This window comes from Pleurodeles waltl, chromosome 2_2 (assembly GCF_031143425.1).
Source record: "Pleurodeles waltl isolate 20211129_DDA chromosome 2_2, aPleWal1.hap1.20221129, whole genome shotgun sequence".
NCBI classification, from domain to species: domain Eukaryota; kingdom Metazoa; phylum Chordata; class Amphibia; order Caudata; family Salamandridae; genus Pleurodeles; species Pleurodeles waltl.
In genome coordinates, this window is record NC_090439.1 from 475,532,930 (window position 1) to 475,552,043 (window position 19,114).

General features: G+C 45.0%; 1 long non-coding RNA gene across 2 annotated transcripts in view; it reads right to left on the reverse strand.

The window, feature by feature from the left end:
• Window positions 1–1,169: 1,169 nt before the first annotated feature.
• The window catches only part of LOC138282419 (uncharacterized), a 266,400-nt gene continuing 248,455 nt past the window's right edge, over window positions 1,170–19,114 (reverse strand). Inside the window, exon 4 of one of the 2 annotated variants that reach the window (XR_011200948.1) lies at window positions 1,170–1,713. This is a non-coding gene — a long non-coding RNA (uncharacterized lncRNA). The remainder of the gene's footprint in view (window positions 1,714–19,114) is intronic. The other variant, XR_011200949.1, reaches the window with a different exon arrangement.

The window sequence follows — 19,114 nt, forward strand, 5'->3', positions numbered from 1 at the left end:
AGAGAGGACAACATTAGATACAAAATGTATATTTTTGCTCGCAAGCATGCCAATGTACTGTATACCATGACACGCTGTTTCTTTTTTTAATGAAAATAAACAAAAATAAAGTTTATAATAAAGCATGGGTTCCTACTCATCACCAGTGGGCATCTGCACAGTCCCTTGCCCACTTCCTGTTACAGTGCTGAACCCTTAGCAGATGTCCATTTCGTAAGCTCCATCCTCCATCTGCTTTGAGGGGGAGGACTGGGGGTGGGGACGGTGTTTACATGGGATTTCCAATGTAGCGCTATTGCCCTCTTGGCAACAATGAGCCCCAGATCTATGAATCTAGGGATCACTGTTCAAGTCAATGGGTTGGAGCCCAAACCTAGAATGCACCTGGGTAACTCAACTATCGCTCTGTCGCACGTTCCAAGTTGTGACTAATTGCGCCCCAGGATTCCATTATGGTTTGGCAGCTCCACACCATGTTCATAGGGTCGGCATCAGTTCTCCCACATCTGGAACATGACTTATCTGTTGCACCGAAAATGGAGCTTAGTCTTTGTGAGCTTAGGGAAGTACCCAAGTCAAAGAGGAAGATCTGTCTTCATTCTGAAGTCATCTGATGACTTCAGCTGGGCTACTCCTGTAATGATGTAGTGAAGCAATCCGAAACCATCCTGCAGTATGTGTACAAGGCAAAATATTTAAATGAGATGACTCTAGAGTCATAGTAAACTACGCCAGGATAATGTTCTGGTGACTTCAATTGAAAGTGTGTGATGATCTCCTACTACTCTAGGAATACTAAATGGCAACTTCAGGATGACAGTGGATTACTCATGGATGATTCCAGGTCAGCTTTATGATGAATGTTGCCTACTCTGGGATGATTTCATGATAACTTTACAATGAATGCAAATTCAGTTCTGGATGATTTCAAGACAACTTTAAAATGACTGTGGATTACTTTAGGATGATTTTATGACAACTTTAGGACAAGCTTGAATTACTTAGGACGTTTTTGGGACAACTACATAAGAAGTGTAGATTACTCCAGGAGCTGCTGGGGATTATTCCTGAAAGATTAAATCTCAGCAAAGGTTTAATTAACTTTTTGAAGTTTGAGAACACACTCTGCAAATGTCACTTCCAATCATTCTTTATTTCTCAAGCAAAATATAGAAACCCACTTTTGCTCGTAAGTAAATACTAGGGAGGTTACTGGCTCCATATCAAGAAAGGAATTGTGGTGGGATGAAACACATCAGACACTGGTATAAAATGCATCTGCAATAAAATTAGGTACATGCAAAACAGACAAATATTCTGACAGCTTGCATCATTATACCATGCTCCTTGGATATTTCCTTCATTGGAGGTGCAAGGTAGTAACTGGAGTTTTTTTGGTTTTCAAATATGATAACATTCTCTGGCAAAAGACTGAAACAGCTGATTAAAATGAAAAAGATCTTTAAAGATGTGTGAACATTAGATGTATTTCAGTAAATAGCTACTTGGCCCCAAAGCAACCCATGACACTGCAGAAAACAATACCATTAACATTTATATAAACAATCATTGAATGAAATAAATACATTGTGCAGTTCCACAATCTGACATTTCATTAGGCCTCTTTTAGCATTGCAGGTTTTTGAGGATTGCTTCTTCCTCGTGTTCTCCAAGAAGGAACTGCTGTTGGTCTTGCACAAAGATTTCACATATCTGCAAAATAACAAAAACATACATTAGTAGCTTGTTCCATACTGTTTATTTTACTTTTTTTATATAGGCAGTCTACTTTCAAAAAGAGCAAAGGAATCCCATACATTGGACAGTGTGTAGCTTGAGATAATATGGTTATAGTTCAATCTACAGAAGTGCTCCTTTTTATGTTTCAAACTATTTTTCTTCATAAAAACAGGGAATGAGAGGTTTCATGCTTTGTCAAATATGGACCCAAAGTTTCAGTTTTAAAATGTAAAGGTCAAGGGAGGAAGGAAAATGTGGGCTAAATTACAGATGAAAAGAAGATGAGACATAAAGCAACTCATTAGGTTCCTAGAGTTACAAGCATTATTGGACACCCCGGGGTATATTACCTAAAGCACCCCAGAGACACAGAGAGCACTTGCAGCCACTTCTCACGCCCATGTGGGCATATTAGTATGACAAGAGGAGCAGAAGACAGTTGTGCAGCTCCTTCTGAAATATTGTCCCTTCCAGTGCTATCTTAGGGTGGCATTCCCTCATTTGAATCAGGGTATAGTCCCATGCAATGAGGAAACCGCATTATGAATGTCAGTGCAGAGGCAAAGATGCCATAAGGAGGCATACTTGAATGTGTCTCTCTCTGAAAGGGCTTCCCAATGGATACCCCAAACATCTCCCTGCAAGCGGGTGCAGCCACTCACTTCACCTGCAAGTGGGAGGATCTCTGTTCCCTGCTTTCACGGTGAAAAAATGAAGCAGCTGTTTCAAACAGCTTCTCTATCTTTCACTAAACTGCTGTACAGGACACTGTGCATTATTTGTAAGAGGATGTACTTCACCTGTTTGTGCCTGGCGCACCTCATTAAAGGTGTCTAATGCTGCCAAAAGAAGTATTGGTCATATATATATGTTATGGTGTTTCACCAAATATACATGTTTGGTCTAAAACAGTTTCACCTGGAGCATTTGCCTTTTTAGCAAATAAAGCATCAGTCCATTTTACATCAGAAGAAGCTATTCTGAGGCCAAATCTTAATTACCTCTTTTCATAGATGTAGGCTCTTTTGGTTAAAAGGAGATTTATCAAGAGAAAAACATAATCTTGTTGGGCAGCCTTAACATCTTCAAACACGCAATTATGGTACTTTACATATACTGTAAAAATAAAAGTGATGGTTTCTGATGAATGATTTATTGACATCTACATACAGCACAAGTAATGATGCTTAACATATTATCAGTCAATTACCTTTCAAAGAATCACTCAGCTTATAAAGCTCTCACTTCTGCCAGAAAGTCTATGCCTTCATTCATGGAACCAGCAAAGCAATCAGTTCAAAAGTAGCCATTTCCATTAATAAAGGGCAGTAATTTCCTTGAGGGATAAAGCAAATCGTTATTAGGGACATATATATATATATATCTATATATATATATATATATATATATATATCTATATATATATATATATATATATATATAGATATATATATATATATATATATATATATATATATACAATATAAAACCTACTGGGTAGTAGGCAGTAGGACAGTAGGCAAGTAGGCAGTAGGACCTAGTTTCCATAGGAAGAGAGTTCTTTGACTCGCCTATATCTTTGTTGCGGTTTGATGAATCTTCACAGAATTTGCCCCAAAAAAGTGTACCGGAGAATCTTGTTGAGTGTGGGGAGTCTCGGGGTGACCCATCAAGTCGGGGCTGAGAAAAAGGGGGTGTCAAAAAAAGGCATTTCACAAGGTAATTCCCATAGGAGCTTTGAACACACCTACAGCCTGAACTGCGGGACAGATTTACACCACATTTGGCAGAAGGGCATCTTTCGTTATGTAGATTACGTTCTGTAGTTTGCTGTAAATCCATTCAGTACTTTGGTAGATAAGAAATGAAAGCCAAATGTGTATATCTAGTGGCGCAGATCCTCCTCGGATCCAGAGGAGGCCCTGATTGGCTGGACGCAACCTGACAGAAAAGTTGCGTCCGCCATTTTGTTTCTTGCAATGGGTGTGGGGTGAGAAAATAAGAAAGCAAAAACATAGGGGGTCAGGACACACGTATCCTGACCCCATAGGACAGAGAGAGGAACCACTGGTAGGCAAAACAAATTGCCCAATATTTGTTTTTTGTTGGATCTGTGGATTCGCCTGAGGATCTGCTGCGTGTCTCAGGGAGTCCCCCTGTGTAAATTCGCAGCAGATCTGCAGATCCAGAGAAAAATGAAAAAAAGAAAGAAAAAAAATACCGATCTGCATCCAATCCCATGCTGCGCATGGCCAAAGGATGGTGGTTGTACCAGTGGTTAATGTTAATTGTGTTAGAGTATTATGGTGAGTGTGTTGCAAAAATATGGGTTGTGTGGTCATAGGATGGTGGGGGGTTTCAGCACATGGTGGTGTGTGGACATGTGGTAGGTTTGCTGACCTACTAACGATGTAAGGATGTAGGAGGGTGAGTGTGTGGCCATATGAAGTTGCTTGTGTTGATGCTGCCTGTGTGGTGGTTTGATGGTGGGGTAGGTTGTCATATGATATTGGTTGTGTATACCAATAATGGAGGATGCATTGGAGAAGGACGGAGAATGTGTGAGCATATGATAGTGGGTGAATCTGACAGAGGTGGGCGCTTTTGACGTATGATGATGGCTGTGTGCAAATACAGAAGTAGCAGTATTTGTGTACGCTAGAGGTTGGTGGATTACATAATCAGAGCAAATGTAGTAATGTGGAGAATGTTGATGGTTGCAGACTTTTGTAAAGAGAAGGAAAATTGGCAGAACAGGTGGGCCAATATAAGAAACGTGCTCATACCGATGCTTTAGTACACAAAACATACTAGAAGTCAGGGCAAAGATCCACTTCTGTATCTAATTTAGCTAGAATCATTGATACAAATACAGTGGTAGTGGTCAAGGACAAGCAGGGCCTAAAAGATTACAGAAGGTATAGCAATGAACATTTCAGGCAGATTTGGCCACAATGGGGCTCAGACACATGGCCTGCTTCTGGAACTTGCATCAAATGGTAGGGAGAATGGGGGTGAGGCACATATTCTCCTTCCTGAAACCTGTGCTGATCCAGAACTCCCTAGGAAGGGACGAAGAGCTTTTCAGACCAAAATTCAAGGCTCCCACAAGGGAAAAAGGGTTGGGGGGGACTGGCCCCTCAGCACAAATCCAGCCCTTTCATGTGTAAACCAGTTGTTGAAAACAAGGTCCGGATGCACGCTAGCACAAGTATAACCAGAAGGCCAGCTGACACGAGTGCTCAGAAAAATAAAGGTATTACATTGAAGATCTTAACCAAAAGCCACAAATGTGTGACAGTTTTTCTTTAAAGGAGGTGCCAATGGGAGCTGAAGACAGTTGGAGCGCATTGTGAACCCTTTTATTTTTCTCTTTAACACTTGCATGTCAGTAAAGTTTATGTTGCCGAAAATATCAGCAGAGCCATAGATCTTTTCTTATCAGAAGCTGCAACTCGAAACACAGCTTTCTGTGGCATTTTAGCATGTTCTCGATCCCCTTGCCAAATAAAAGGGGAATTATGGTTTTGTCTAGCTGAAGCATCATGCTAGGGGAAGCTAACATCCACCTCTGCAGCCAGTCCACTTTCTTGACAAAAATATAATATGGGTCCACAGAAGCTGCTCTTGTCTGCATTAAAACATGCAATTAACTTACTCCATCTCGAGTTGAAAGCACTATTGGGGTAGTAAACATTAACGAAGGGATACTTTTTAAAATAACAAAACACATTCATTGCTGTAAAACACGTGTTTTAGGTGTTTTTCTGCCTTCCTTTTTTTGGCTGCATTCCTTGAAATTCGTAACACAAGTCAATCACAATACCATACCATGCACGCAATCATTTCCTGATACCTGCCGGTAGAATAAACTAAATCTCCAATTATTTCATTTGTAAAGACTCTCCCCAGCAATCAGGAAAACTGGGTCGTAGGACCAACGAAGATGAGTAATTAAACATTTTCTAGCTATCGCGTCAAGAATTGTAGACTCTATTAAGGACACGGAGGAGAGGATTATGCTTCTCTTTCTTTACTGAGGTAAAGCACAGCAGCCAATTACAATACAATAAAAATTTAAACTACATATCCCAAGAGCCCCAGCCCTTAACTGTCCAATCACAAGGCGACACTGCCCTCTATATTCCTGAATCAACAAAGTCCTTCCTCTTTCTGTGCCTATAACGGAGCTTACGATAACAGTCCAACAGTCAGGAACCGCAATAGCCTCCAGTAGACGAACTATGTCCTTGGAGATAGAACCAAACATCACTTTTCACTCTTCCGGATCGTAGAGTTCAAGCGGCTTTGCCGTCATTGTAGAAAGCTGGCCTGGTGTGAGGTGGGTACCTAAGGTGCTTACACCTTACACCAGGTATCCACTATTAGGGAAATGTAGGTAGTGTTTAGAAGCCAGGCTCTCTAGAGGTAGCAGTGGATGAGCAGCCAAGGCTTATCTAGGAGGCATGCAAAGCCCATGCAATACCACCATAGTCACACAACACTTATATACATTAAATAATACACCCAATGTTACAAAGATAAAGGTACTTTATTATGGTAACTGTAGGGGTTCCTTCTCCCCGGTAATGGAAGACTACTACACTCGATGGACTATATGACAGCTTTTATTCTTTATAAATTGTCAGGACAGTCAATTGTGCTCGGTTTATGCGTGTTTTTCTCGTTTCTTCCTTTTTGTTTCTTTTCTTCTGGTTTTCCTCTTTCTGATGGTCAAATAATGATCTTCTTGTTTTCTTTTTGTTATTTTTTTTTAGGGTTGTCCATCGATGAAGAACCTCATCGTCATGGGACCCAAGGGTAAAACGGGAGAAACCGAAAAGAACGGTAAGTGGATTTTCCTTTTCTCTATATGTGTCTTAAAGGGGTAGGGAGTGCGGGGACAAACCACCAAGCGAGAGAAAACAGAGCCCGATGCAAAAACTAATAAAAATGCATGTGACATTTAAAAATAATTGAACGTTCTGGTGCAAAGTCAGAGCAAGACACTAATAAATAGATTTGATCTACACAGTTGACTTTTATTCCCCAGAATGTTCGACTGTCTTTTGTGGAGCCCCAGTGTCGACAAAGAAAAAAGAAAAAAACTTCTACCCCTCCTGGAGATTGTTTCCTCTAAACAACCCCTCTACCAACAGTATCCTGAGGGATTTATAAAGCAGGCACGTACCTGCGTAAGACACGTCACTCCAGGGACGTGGCTGGCTCTGGTGTTTGTCTGGTCCTTCCGCAGTGGTGCTTCCCATGGTACCATCGTAGATGGCGATGTCTCTATTCTGTTCCTGTCCGGCATCCCGCAGTCGTTCTCTTTCCTGTTGTCAGCTTTCTTTTCCTCCGCTTCCTGGAACACGCCATCTTCCTCGCGTTCAGGTCTTTTAACCCGGATGTCCGGGTTGACGTCCGGTGACACCACTTTTGGGTGTTGGAAGGCACACCCGGGGCACTGTTCTACGTGTCCCGGGGTATCGTAGCAAATCAGGGTAGCGCAGACCATGTTACAGTAACACAACACCAAAATTACTATAGAGGCAATACTCCCTTAGGAGGTAAGTAATACATAAGATATATACACCAGTTGTCAGAAATAAACATAAGAATAGTTAGAAAACAGTGCAAATAGTGTAAAACATAACAGAGAATAGTGGACCTAGGGGGAGCACAAACCATATACTAAAAAAATGGAATGTGAGAGTGTGACCCTCCCACCCAGGTAAGTGGAGTGTGTAGAGGATCACTGGGGGTACCAGGAAAGCAAAAAGGTAAGTACCACAACACCCCCCAGCAACCAGAAAAGCAGGAGTAAATTACTAGAATTTCCCCAGAACACCCAATTAGAAGAAAAGAAGATAATTGCAAACCCCAGAGATGACTGCAAGAAACCAACGGTGGATTCCTGGAGAGGAAGACCTGTGGAAAGAAGGGACCAAGTCCAGAAGACACTGCAGAGTCCAGTGGGGGCAGAAGCCCCTACCCACCAGGGGATAGCAGGAGCTGGTCAAGAGTGAGTAAGAAAAGTCAGCGCTGCAGCCCTGGAGTCGGAGTAGAGTTCCTGGAGGATGGCGGTGATGTCCCACACCAGAAGGAAGACTGCAGTCAGGTTTGTGTGTCTGGATTCCACCAAAAAGCCTTGGCAAGTGCAAAACTCGTGGTTGCCGGAAAGTGGTGCTGCAGGTGACCAGCAAGGCCCATGAGGACTCAGCCCAGGAGAGGGAGTCATAGGGGTCCCTCGGTATCACAAAGAGCCCACAGAGCACAGGCTGCACCCACAGAAGTCCCACAGGACGGGGATACAGAAGGTGCAAATGAAGCCCAAGCAGCACTATAAAAAAAAGATCCCACGCCCCAGGAGAGTCACTCAGGGAGCTGTGCGTCACAGGAAGGAGGGATGGGGGCTGGAGCTACACGAAGACTGAAGACCCCGTGGAAGAAGTGCCAACAAGCCTTGGCAGCTGCAAATGACGCTGTGCACAGGGATACTGTCCTGTGTGGGCAGGCAAGGGCTGACCTCCACCCAAGTTGGACAGCTGGCAGAGAGGACTGCCTGGACAACTTCTGACTACCACCCACGTTGCAGGATCCACGCAGTTCAGCAGGAGAGTGGATCCACGCAGCTGGTCGTCATTGCTGTTGGTGCCTGCAGATGCAGGGGAGTGACTCCTTCACTTCAAGGGAGATTCCTTCTTCTTTCCTGTGCAGCCTGAAGACGGGCTGTCCTCAGAGGATGCACGATCGGGGAACCGTGCAGAAGATGGAAGGAGCCATGGAAACAATGTTGCAGGCAAAGTCTTTGTCTTTGTTGCAGATTGTCGGATTCTGGAGAGTCCAGATGCAGTTTCTTTGGTCAGAAGTCGAAGTAAGGTATGCAGAGGAATCCTGCTGGAATCTTGAAAGCTGAATCGTAGAAGCCACCCAAAGGAGAGACCCTAAATAGCCCTGAAAGAGGTATTGGTCACCTAGATGTGTGACCACCTATCAGGAGGAGGCTCTGACATCACCTGCATGGCCAGGTCATTCAGATGTTCCCAGAGTTCCCTGCCAATCTTGGATTCAAGGTGGCAGAATCTAGGGTCCCTCTGGAGAAACTGCAGGCACCACCCCTGGGGTGGTGCGGGACAGGAGAGTGGTCACTCCCCTTTCCATTGTCTAGTTTTGCGCCTGAGCAGGTACTGGAGATCCCTGAACTGGTGTAGACTGGTTCATGCATGGAAGGCACCAAATGTGCCCTTCAAAGCATACCATTGGCTTGGGTAGGCTACCCCTCTCAAGCCATGTAACACCTATTTTCAAAGAGAGAGGGTGTAACACCCCTCTCCCAAAGGAAATCCTTTGTTCTGCCTTCCTGGGCTTGAGCTACTCAAGCAACAGGAGAGCAGAAACCTGTCTGTGAGGTAGCAGCAGCTGAGGCTGCCTGGAAAACCTCAGAAGGCCGTGTAAGCAATGCTATGGGTCCTGTAAGGAGCCCCCAGAGTGCATGGAATCATACAACCAATACTTGCAAACCTATTGGGGTATGATTCCAACATGTTTGATACCAAACATGCCTAGGTTCAGAGTTACCATTATGTATCAGGATATAGGTAGTGACCTATGTCCAGTGCACGCGTAAAATGGAGTCCCCGCACTCACAAAGTCCAGTAAAGTGGGTCTGGAGTGTGTGGGGGTACCTCTGGTAGTGCAGGGGTGCCCTCGCACACAGGCACCTGCACCTTGCCCTCTGGGCTGATAGGGCCTACCACAGGGGTGACTTATAGTGACCTGGTGCAGTGAGCTATAGTGGAAACGAGTGCATGCACCCGGTTCACGCAGACTGCAATGGCAGGTTGTGGAACCCTTTGTTTGGGCTCCCTATGGGTAGCAGAATAACTGCTGCAGCCCATAGGGATCCCCTGGAACCCCAATTCCCTGGGTACTTGGGTACCATATACTAGGGGCTTATATGGGGGCACCAGTACGCCAATTGTGATATGAAATGTTACCAGCAATCAAATTTAAAGGAGAGAGCATAATCACTAGGGTCCTGGTTAGCAGGATCCTAGTGAACACAGACAAACACACTGACAAACAGGCCAAAAAGTCGGGGTAACCAAGCTAGAAAGAGGCTACTTTCCTGCATTCAATTGCATAAGGAAAAGAAAATATGGAATAATACCAAGAAAAACCACCAACCGAAATCAACAGGGTGGGTATTAAACTGAAAACATACACATAGATGTAATACCATATATACTAAATTATTAAATACATACGAATAACCCTAGGAGGGATAATCCTCACCTCAGTGTCCTTAATAGAATTTAAAATTCTTAATGCGATAGCTAGAAATTTTTTAATTCTCTGTCAGAACCAGAGGCTTTAGATTATACGAGTTTAAAGTTGTTCTACTACCCTTGTTGCAACATCCACAATTGGTTTGTCATAGAATACTTTAAAAGTAGATTCAGAAGACCAATCCGCTGCGGCTATAATATCTTCCAATTGAGTACCTACTGAAAAAGTCTTGGATGCCATAGCTCCTCGAACAGAGTGAGGCCCAAAAAAACTGGTATCTATACCAGCTTTTGTCAATAACCATTTAACTCAGCGGGCCAAAGTTGCAGAGGAGACCGAGCGGAACACGTAGTTGACCTGTTGAATCTCATCTAAATTCATGAGTACTATCTTCGTATGCTTTTAAACGTTTAACTACACAATTTATGATTGTGAGGAAAAGCAGAATAAGAAACACAACTTGATGCAGTTTTGGTACATTTAGAAATAATAAAAGACACTCCAGAAGGTGTAAATACTCTACCTGCAATATACAGAGCTTTTACACCTGAAACTCGTCTGCAGGATATAAAACATAACAGAGTGGCTAACTTTGCCGATAACTGCTTACGCGAAAGTTCTTCACTGGAAGGCCAGTTTCTATAAAAAACGTCAAAATTACATTAACATCCCATAACAATGAATAATTAGGTTGAGGAGGACGAATTAGTCTAATACCTCGTAAGAGTCTACATACAATCGGGTGTTCACCAACTCGTTTACCTTCAATATGAGAATGACCTGCTGAGATGGCCGATCTATAATTGTTCACCGTCCTATAGGCTAAACCCTGACTAGCTAACTCTGACAAAAAAATCACAACTACTTGAATTCCAGCCCCCAAGGGAGCCATATCCTGTTCACAGCAAGCCAGGCTGATTCATATCTTCTGTGGGTAGAGGGAGCCCAAGATTGTGTGATGAAGAACATTGCTTCTTCCAAAACTCTAGGCACTTGCCAACGTCTCCTGAAAATCTCCATACCAGGAGAGACAGAAGGCCCTGCACCACCATCAGATGAGGACGACCCACTGGGTCCATCAATGGATTCGGAAAGGAGCTGACAGGAGCCGGAAGGTAGCATGACATCATCATCGCCTCCGGGAACCAGGGTTGGGCCTTCCAACACAGACACACCAAGATCACTTCTGCTTTCTGACATCTGATCTGAACCAATACTCACGGTATCAGGCAAAATGGAGATAATGCATATAGAGTCCCCAATGACCATAATTGTAGAAATGCATCTAAATTCACCACCAAAGCATCCAGCCTCCAACTGAAAAAGGTCAGGAGTTGTGCATTCAGTCTGGAAGTAAAAAGATCTTACAGACACGGACCCCATCGTAGATTGATGGCATGAACAAATCCTGGGATGCAACCTCCAAACGCTGGAGTCTCAAAGGAATCTGGAATTCCAGTCCGCTCTCACATTGGATTTTCCTGGAATGTATACCACCTTTACTGAAATTTGGCGGTTCAGACAGTAATGCCAAAGATCCTTGGCTATCTCCGACAGAAGTTTGGACTTCGTGCCCCCCAGGCGATTTATGCAACGGACCGCTGAGACATTGTCAATTTTCAGGAGAATGCAACATTTCACTGAATTGGAAGAATGGGACTTGATTGCAAACGTTCCCGCTAACAATTCTAGACAATTAATGTGATAAGGGAGCTCTTCCATAGACCAATGCCCCCCCGTCTTCACTGCCCCAGCTCCAATAGCTGGCATCTGATTCTATGATCACCTCTGGCTGAGATGCAAATATGGCTTTGCCGTTCCAGGCATCCATATGATCCAGCCACCAGGAAATTTCTGCCCTGGCCTCTGACATCAGCGTGATCTGTTCCGAGTATGCTAACCCTTTCCGAAGATGTAAAATCTGCAGGCATTGCAGTGCTCGATAATGAAGGGGTTCTGGAAATATGGCCTGAATAGACAACACTAGGAGACCCATTAGACGAGCTAAAATCTTCAGTGGTATACTCTGAGAGGCAAGGGCTCTCCTCATCTCTTTCTTGATAGAATTCTGCTTGTGAAGGGGAAGTTTCAATTGAGCGTTGATCTAGTCTATTTGGAAGCCTAAGAACTCGATTATCTGAGAAAGGGATAGGCTTGACTTTTTGTGGTTGATGATGAAGTCTAAATCTTGAAGCAACTGAATTGCCCAGGAGAGATGAAGCATGACAAGTTCCATGTTCTGTCCCAAGATTAGAATATAGTTGAGATAATAATCAGTCTCACCCTGTGTTCCCTGAGATACTGGATGAGGGAGAGTAGTGACTTGGTGAAACAGCAAGGAACCGAAGACAGACCAAAAGGAAGGGCTGTGAACTCGTAATATGCCTGACCCCATTGAACATGAAGAAATTGTCAATGGGGGCAAAAATTGGAACTGAGAGGTAAGCTTCTTTTAAATCAAGGTGCACCATCCAATCTTTCTCTTGTAACAGATCTCTGAGTAAATGGATACCCTCCATTTTGAAATGGGGGTAAACTATCCAAGAATAAAAAAATTTGAGGTTCAATACAAGGCAAGAACCTCTGCCTTTTTTTCTGTACCAGGAACGCTGTGCAGATGCAACCCTGGGGATAAGGGGTGGTCTCTATTATAGCCTCTTTTCAAAGCAGAGCTTCGACTTCTTCGGATATGAATTTGCTCTTGCTTACAGAAAAAAGAAGAGGATTTGGAGGAAGGGATTGCTTCAGAGAGGAATAAAACTCTAGGTGAAAGCACCAAACTGTCTGCAGTACCTAAGGGTCTTGTGTAATGAGAGCCCATTTGTCCACAAATAACTGCATCGTTCCCCCCAATGAGACTTCGGAATCGGGAATCAAATTTACCTGTAAAATCATCATCTGTTGCATTGGATCCTTCTCGATAATCTCCTCTGTGGGACCTGCCTCATCCCCCTCTGTATTTTGTGGGATAGAAGTGTGAGGAAGAAGAAATCCTGGTTTTGTAAGCCCCTCTAGAGGTCAGTTGCAAACCTCGGCCTGGCATTCGACCTCTATAACGCCTTTAACAAACTTATATCCAAATAAAAGACCGTTAGCCAAGAAACTAGCCTCTTTAGAACTTTAGATGCTAAATCAGCCAATTTCGGATCGATCCACATGAGGAAAGATTTACGCCATTCAGCAGACATGGCGCAGTTGGCATCTCCAAGCATACAAATGGCCCGTTGAGCCCATTCCAGAATGTCTTCCAGATCTAAGGGTGAGTTACTTTTCTTCTCTTGGACAGTAAGCTCCAATATTTTTGTCAGAAGATCAGATAAATCTAATAACTTGTCCTGACACCGGCACCAGACATGGCCGAGACCTTTCTTAGGATCTTTAGCGAATTTTCACAGGAAAGTTACCATGTTAGGGTCCAATTCAGGTGTGTCTACCACTTTACCAAGAAGAGACGGACAAGGACACTCCGAACCCAGGGTGGTGCGAACATCGCATTCAAAGCTCTTGCGCAATTTCGCTTGGACATAATGGGCTACTTCGGCGCAAGGAACCCACTCAGTGGACATAGGATGAATGATGTTTTCTGGCTCAAAAAGCAGGTTGCGCCCAAGGGTTTCAGGGACCTCTGTAGAGGAATGGTGCAATTTGCGTTTCTTTTTGTGAGGTTCGTCATCAGATTTGTCAGAATCTGTGGCATGAACGGAAATGTCGAAGGAAGTATCACCTGAACCAGGAACAGATTTAATCCCCAAAGGGACTTCAAGTTCAACGCCCTCAGACTCATGGTCTCTGCGTACTGAGCCCGCCATCGGCGCCAAGATATCACTGGAAGAAGAACCCCCAGCCGAGGGTCTCAAATGCGACTCTGATTCTTGAAGCATTAACTGGGAAACATTCTGACTGGAGCTTCCTAGCAACTCTCTATTGCCAAATCTCACCAAAGATTGAGTAAAGGGTCTAAGAGTCTTGATTAAGGCCCAATTCACGGAATCTTGCACATGATAACTGAGTGCTTCCACAAGATGTCCTTCCATTTGGTATTCATCTTGATTTTCATGCAGATCCAGCTGAGGATCCTCCTCATCGGTGTAGTATGCCATAATATGCTGTTTAAAGAGGAGAGGAAGAGTTTCGGGGGGTAGCCCAAGCGGGTATTATATTTTACATGTGTTAGGAGGGTCCAAATCACACAAAATTACCAATTTTGCAATATTAGAAGTGGGGGAGCACTTGCATAACTCTAGGCCAAGCCTCTGATGCTTTTGCACCCCGTCAGGCGTTCTGGGGACCAGAAAATAGCCATGCACACACGCGCATGTGTAGCATATCAGAAAGATAAGGATTTTCTGATCCAGCTACAGCGCGCATGCGTAAACGGCAAGATAGAAAGAGGACTACGTCCTCTAGGAAGAAAACACTTTCCCAGTCCCGCTCTACAAAGCGTTTCAGCTATTAAGCTGAGCAAATAAAGAACGACCCATTAAAATGTAAATATCAATAATATATTAACTATTTTAATAATAATAACAAGCCGTGAAGCACGGCGCATTACGCCGCTAAACAGAAAATAAATGCCATATTACTTATCTCAGCTTCAGCAGCAAAGAAAGAGGAAGAACTTTGTTGATTCATTAATATACATAGGGCAGTGTTGTTTTGTGATTGGACAGTTGAGGGTTGGGGCTCTTGGGATATCTAGTTTAAAGTTGTATTGTATTGTAATTGGCTGCTGTGCTTTACCTCAGTAAGAAAAGAGAAGCATAATCTGAACCCTACAGTACTGACATAGAATCACCATCCTCTCTCGATCCCAAAGGTCTCATTCTCAGCGGCTTTTACCTGCCCTGGCAATCACAACGTTTGCAAAACATGGCTCTACAACTATTGTACTTCCGGTCCCACCGGAGTGAATGAGAAAAAGAAAATCTGACATCTCCTCATTCTACTGCAGCTGCTCCTATTCTCCCTCTTCAACATAGCATTATGGGACATGTAGTTTCAAGTGTAGAACGCGTATAACCAATAAACATCCATGAAAAACGGGTCAGGTAACGCTCAGATAAAAATGGCACAGTCACTTGCTAAATGTTTCGCTTTATTCTTATAGCAGTGACCTCGCCTTGGCATTTTTTCAGGTATGCTTAAGATTTTATTTATATAGCGAAAACCTGCTGCACTTGTAAACGAAACGAAATTACATTACACAAGGTCAGGGTGTTTTTCTAGGCAGGGGGAAGTGATTTGTCGAGAATCACAGGACGTAAGGTGACACCAGGATTCTATCACAGGACCGGAGGCGAGGATTATGCAGATCTTTCTTCACTTTTAATTAAACAGCAAGTTCAAAGTAAAACAAAACATGAACAAAAAAAACTACAAGTTCCATGAGCCCGCCGCCATGGTAACGAGTATCCAATGAGGTGCACTCCTTCACGTTGGTATAAATATCCCGAAATGCGTCACACTTCCTCTTTCTTCACTGCTGTGAGCCAGATAAGTGCCTTTCTGCCTCCGGTTCGGGGGTTCTGTTTATTGCTTTGGCGCGTCTCTGCTACATTGCATTGTCTGTATTATTTCGTTCGCCGGAACGAACGTTCTGCTCGAGCGTTTTTTCATTTTTCTTTCCTTCGGCGTGTTTAAATACACGTCGGGCCCACTAGAGGGCGCGCGCACGCTGTTTTTTCGGAGAGCATGTAGCTCTCAGCGCTCGGCACTCGCGCCTCGCGTTTGTTTTCTTTTCTTTCCAAATTGAGGGTTTTGCCCTCAATAACACGTTTGTACCTTCGGTACAGTTTTGTCCCTACCTGTGACACCCATTTGGGTAAGGTTTACCCCATCAGGGAAGACATTATTTTCTTGCACTTACAGTGACAGAGTGGGTAGGGATTTACCCTATATATCATATTTTTTGTTGGGTGTACACTCTGTCCAGTCCTCATTATGCACTCCTCTCAAGAGAATGAACCTTTTCCCAACATGTCCCCAGGTGAGGGTTCCTCTCACCGTACCCTCCCCCCCGGGGTGGACACTTTGTTTTCACAGGCTATTTCCCACGCTTTAGCCCCTCTTAGGGATACTGTAGCTAAACTTACTGAACAGGTGTCCAGAGGTACGGGCATGTTTGGTGTGACGGGAGCGGAGGGTGATTCCTCTACCCTTTCGGCTCCCAGGAAACTGCGCAAGCGCGACGCGGGGCACCTGGAGGAGGGCGAGTTTTTTTCCCATCCCAAGAGTGCGCGCGCGCATACGCGCTTACCCTCCCGGGAGGGCTGTTTGCCCGGGGTAATAGGTGACAAGCTTCACCACCTATGGAACCCTGATTTGGGATCCCCCAAAGGCTTCATGGGAGGTTCAGATGAGGACTCATCATCTTTGGATGACGACTCAGGTCGCCCTTGGCGCCCTGGGGCTACCCTACCAGATCCTTCGGATCGCGCTGATTCTGACTCCGATATGTTTGAGCCGGAGGGTATCTACCATCCACGTTCTTCGGAGTGGCGCCCAGACCACAAGGTGGCTGAGTATGTCGCCAGCAAAATTAGGCAACCTCTGGACAAGGAGGTGCGGGCCCGGCTACGGGCGGAGTGCCCACGCCCGTCTTTATCGGATAAGGTCGCTTTTACACCCTTTTTCCCCAAAAAATTTTGGAGGGAGATTGAGGTTTTTCAGGGACAATTGGAGGCGCATTACCTCCGACGCATGGGTTCTCCAAACTGTCTCAGGTTTTCAGATAGAATTCTGGGGTACCCCACTTCAGGAGAAACTGCCTCCGCCCATCGTGTTCTCGGCAGAAAACTCAGAGCTCATAGAGTTAGAGGTTCAGGCCCTTCTCCACAAGGGAGCCATTTCCTTCACTTCCCTTCACCCCACAGGTTTCGTAAGCAACATCTTTTTGGTGGAGAAGAAGGACAAGGGGTTTCGTCCCGTTATCAACCTTCGGGCATTCAACGAATGGGTGGTTTACAGACATTTCAAGATGGAGGGTATTCACATGCTCCGCGACCTCCTCTTACAAGGAGACTGGATGGTTCGTCTGGATCTCAAAGACGCGTACCTCACAGTCCCTATTTTTCCGCCCCATCGCAGATTCCTGCAATTCATATGGAACGGCCAGATGTTCGAATTCACCACACTCCCCTTCGGCCTGTCATCGGCACCTTGGTGCTTCACAAAACTTCTCAAACCAATAGTGGAAAAACTGAGGTTGCTAGGCATACGCCTCATAATTTATCTGGACGACCTCCTTTTGATGGACCAGTCCAGGGCTCAGTTGATGTTCAATCTGAACACAACTATTGCGCTTTTCCAGGACCTTGGTTTCGTGATCAACCAACAGAAGTCGCAACTTACTCCGACTCAATCGTTAGTCTTCCTAGGGTTTCTAGTGGATTCCCGATCGGCGTCTCTCAGTCTCCCGACGCCGAAGATCTCCAAGATAAAGAAGGAACTGAGGAAAGTCCTTCGACGAGACCACATTTCACTACGTCAATTAGCCAGGGTGGTCGGCCTGCTTTCCTCTTCGATTCAGGCCATTTTTCCGGGTCCCCTACACTACAGAGCCCTGCAACGCTTGAAAGCGTTTCACCTTCGCCGAGGGGTCACGTACTCCGAGTTGATCTCCCTGTCTCCAGAGGCAAGGACGGAGTTGTTTTGGTGGCTGGACCACATGGAGGCATGGAATGGCAGGGCCATTTTTGGTGCAGCCCCGGATCTGGTGATCGAATCAGACGCCAGTCGCCAGGGATGGGGGGCTCGTTGCGGAGACATATCGTTCGGGGGACGCTGGACCCCGCAGGAACTAACCATGCATATCAACTGCCTGGAACTCCTGGCGGGATCTTTTGCGATCAAATCTCTCACGAGAGACAGAGTCTCATGTGTTGTTCTACTACGGATGGACAACGTATCGGCGGTACAATACATAAATCGCTTAGGGGGAACAAGATCAAGAGCCCTAGCGGAACTGGCGACGGTGGTTCTGATAACCCCCTGGTGGAGGTCACAGCCGTGGTTCCCGACCCTGTTGGAACTCTCGTGCGAGTGTCCTCTTCGCCTCCCGCATTTTCCCTCGATACTCCTGGATCCGTTGGGTTCCTATCACCCTCTGGTCCTTCAAGGTCATCTTTCCCTCATAGCTTGGAAGATTTCCGGCATCGTTGGCAAGACAACCGACTTTCGCAGGAGGCTAATAACTTCATCGCACAGGCCTGGGCCCCGGGTACATGCAAACGATATAGATCTGCATGGAACAGATGGTCTCGTTGGTGTGTGGGCAAACACTGCGATCCCATGGGGGCCAGTATTACCGACATCATCAATTTCCTTGCAGAATTAGGGGAATCTGGCTTAGCGTATCGCACTATCAATTCTTTTCGTTCGGCCATCTCGGCGGGCCACCCGCCCCTTAACAATCTCCCGATCGGGGAGCATCCCTGGATTTGTAAACTTCTTAAGGGTATTAGACTCTCCAGACCTCCGCAACCCAGATATTCGGAACTCTGGGACGTGAACTTAGTTCTTAATCTCTTGTCCTCTTGGCGGGACAACCAATATTTGTCACTGAAAGAATTGTCAGCCAAATTAGCCATGCTTCTCTGCCTCATTTCCTGTAAGCGAGTGTCCGATGTCAGAGCATTGGATATTTCCGCTCGTGTCTTTACTCCAGAGGGAGTCACGTTTACTATTGCAAGGAGGACAAAGTCTAATACCAGGTCGGTATCCTATCCCGCTTTTCCTGATTCCCCGACGCTATGTGTGGTTCGATGTCTCAAATTCTATGAGGAAGTAACCAGTTCTTGTAGACCTCCAGGTGTCAAGCAATTATTGATTTCTATAAAGAAACCGTTCAAGGCGGTTTCTTCCCCTTCCGTTGCCAGATGGATTCAATGGATTCTCTCTGAGGCAGGAGTAGATGTTCAAGTTTTTGGCGCCCATTCTACTCGGGGAGCTATGGCTTCCAAAGCCATACAAGTGGGGGGCAGATTGGAGGACATCATGCATGCTGCTGATTGGTCTTCAGAGTCTACTTTTAAGAAGTTTTACTTTAAACCAATTCTTGAAGCAGCCGCACTTGTGGTGAGTAAGC